Source organism: Oryctolagus cuniculus, chromosome 15 (genome assembly GCF_964237555.1).
Source record: "Oryctolagus cuniculus chromosome 15, mOryCun1.1, whole genome shotgun sequence".
In the NCBI taxonomy this organism is placed as follows: Eukaryota; Metazoa; Chordata; class Mammalia; order Lagomorpha; family Leporidae; genus Oryctolagus; species Oryctolagus cuniculus.
In genome coordinates, this window is record NC_091446.1 from 40,656,324 (window position 1) to 40,659,430 (window position 3,107).

At 44.7% G+C, this 3,107-nt stretch overlaps 1 pseudogene; it reads left to right on the top strand.

Moving 5' to 3' along the window:
- Positions 1 to 527: 527 nt before the first annotated feature.
- Positions 528 to 2,555, top strand: LOC100344597 (signal recognition particle subunit SRP72 pseudogene; annotated as a pseudogene).
- The last annotated feature ends 552 nt before the right edge of the window (positions 2,556 to 3,107 follow it).

Sequence of the window (3,107 nt, forward strand, 5' to 3'; positions counted from 1 at the left end):
CAGGAAGGCAGTGGAGGATGGCCCAGGTGCTTGGGCCCTGCACCCGCATGGGAGACCAGGAGGAAGAACCTGGCTCCTGGCTTCAGATGGGCGCAGTGCGCCGGCTGTAGCAGCCATTTGTGGGGTGAACCAAGGGAAAAAGGAAGACCTTTCTCTCTGTCTCTCTCTCTCTCACTGTCTAACTCTGCCTGTCCAAAAAAAAAAAAAAGTTTTAATGATCCATGATTACTTTAAAATTTACTGTATGTTGGTGAAATGTTCATTTTTTCCATTCAATTATTATTTATAGCCATTAAACTAGTGTCGTTTTGCTTTTTACTTGCTGAACTTTTTATTCAGTGAAGTAGTAAGCCTTTTTACTGTAATGTAAATTTAAAATATGTTAAAAGCTAAAAAATAAAGAGAAGGGAAAAAGAAGGAGGGTATGAGGGAGAAAGGGAGGGGGAGAGTAGGGGGTTGGGAATATCATTGTGTTATCTTAGGAGTGTATATACAAGTCAATTGAATGTGCTAAAAATTAATTAAAAATGAAAGCCGCCCCTCCCTCATCTCCCCCAAGATGGAGAGCTGTGGCAGGCGTGTGTGAGAGAGAGAGAGATTCCGTGCCTGCACTGTGGAGTGAAGAGAACTGCTATGGCCAGAACGGCGACTTCACGCATAATCTCAAGCCCATCAACAAGATCCTGCAGGTCAACGAGGATGATGTCACTGCTCTACATTGTAAAGGAGCATGCCTTATGCAGGATGGGAGTTCCAATGAAACCTGGAGTGTTATCAATATCCACACCAAAGTGTTAGCCAATAACTCACTCTCCTTTGAGAAGCCGTACTGCGAGTACAGGCTAAACCAAATCGAGAATGTCTTGAAGACAATAGAGAGCACCAGCCAGCAGACAGACGAACTGAAGGAGCTTTAAGGACAAGTTTTACATCACTTTGAATGCTTTGATGAATGCCTAGCTGTGTATAGAGATCTTGTCCAGAACTCCCAAGATGGTTGGTGAGGAGAGGAAAATAAACCTTTCAGCAGTTGTTGCAGATCAAAGCCTTTGGGAAAAAGTGGTTCCAGAGAACTTGGGCCTCCAGGAAGCCACACAAGAACTGTGCTACAACACTGCGTATGCACTGATAGGACAGGGCCACCTGAACCAGGCAGCGAAAATCCTATAAAAAGCTGTAGATCTGTGCCACCGTTCACTTTCAGAAGCCTGTGATGGGACTGAGGAAGACCCGCAGGCAGAACGGCCATCACTCACTGTCAGATGGCCTATATTCTGCAGCTTCAGGGTCGTACAGAGGGGGCATTGCAACTTTGCAATCGGATAATATAATTTAAGCCAACAGATGCGGGAGTATTTGCTGTAATTGCAAATAACGTCATTATCATTAAGAAGGACCAAAATGTCTTTGACTCCAAGAAGAAGGTGAAATTACCCAGTGCAGAAAGCGTGGAGTTTAAGCTTTCCAAGAAATAACTGCAAACTATAGAATTTAATAAAGCTTCACTTGCTGTGTACACAAACCAGGCAGAACAGTGCCACAAAATAGCTGCCAGTTTACAGTCCCAAAGCCCTGAGCACCTCCTGCCGGTGTTAATCCAAGCTGCCCAGCTCTGCCATGAAAAGCAGCACACAAAAGCAACAGAGCTGCTTCAGGAATTGTCAGATGGGCATCCAGAAAGTGCAACTGCAATTCAGTTGCCCATGGCACAGTTGAAAATTTCCCAAGGTAATATTTCCAAAGCATGGCTCATATTGAGAAACATACAGAAGTTCAAGCACAAACCAGGCATGGTATCTGCCTTGGTGACCATGTACAGCCAGGAAAATATTGACAGTGCCATTGAGGTCCTCACCCAAACTATCCAGTGTATCAAAACCATCAACCCAAATCTCCTGCTCATCTGTTCTTGCTAAGAGAAGCTAAAACTTCAAACTCAAATATGGGCGGAAGAAGGAGGTAAGTGGTGACCTAGAACAGCTCTGGAAACAAAATCCCAGACATTCGCACCCTGGCGCAGCTTATTTCTGCTTATTCACTTGTAGATCCAGAGAAAGCAAACATTCTTACTAAACACTTGCCCTCATCAGACAGTATCTCTAAAGATAGATGTGGAGGCTCTCAAAAATCTGGTGATATGTACCTTTGGAAGGAAGAAGGGTGGAAAGGTTACCAGAGACAGTCAGCCAAAGGAGCAAGGACAGGGAGATTTGAAAAGGAAGAAGAAGGAAAAAAAGGGGAAGCTGCCTAAGAATTATGACCCAAAAGCTACCCCAGATCCAGAAAGGTGGCTGCCAATGTGAGAACATTCTTACTACTGAGGAAGAAAGAAGGGGGGAAAGGGATCAGATTGGAAAGCGGACCAGGGAGCAATCACAGCAGCTTTGCCTGAACTGGATGCCAGTCAGACTAGGAGCAGCTTAAGGACTATGCAGCAACCGTGCCTGCCTCCATGAGTAACATCATCCCCCCAAGACCGGAAACCTGCAGGAGCTCCAGGAACAAAAAAGAAACAGCAGGAGAAAAAGAAGAAAGGTGGGAAAGGTGGCTGGTGATTGGAACATTTCTGATGCAGGCTATTTTTAAACGAGTCTCAGTGACACTCAGAACACAATGAAGGCAACACAGCAAGAAGCACAGAGCTGCTCCCTCTTCCATCCCCATATTTTCATGCAGTCATCTCTTGTGCTTCAAATAGAACAGCTTCCTCAGACCACCCACCCACTGTGCCACCCAGCTTTGTGCAGGTGATGACTGAGAACGAGTGGGCATTTGTCCACCTTGATGTCTGTTGCATCATTTATCTTTGTATGCTGATTTGCTCTTTTTTCCATTCACAAAAAGGGGTGTGATGCACAGTTTCCCAGAACTTAGACAGAAACTGTTTCTGCTGTTTCAGCTCTGGTCAGAAGACACTTGTTCCCACTTTGAATTATGTCTTAGGAGGCCCTGGGAGACTGGAAGTACAATCTTCTGAGCATTCCAAATACCTGCTTAGAAATAGCAAGTGTTCAACAGGGACCTTATTAAAACACGGATGTTCTTAACTTGAGTGGCCACAAGAAATAATTTTAGCCACAAATTCTGTCATATGATTCTAGAATATG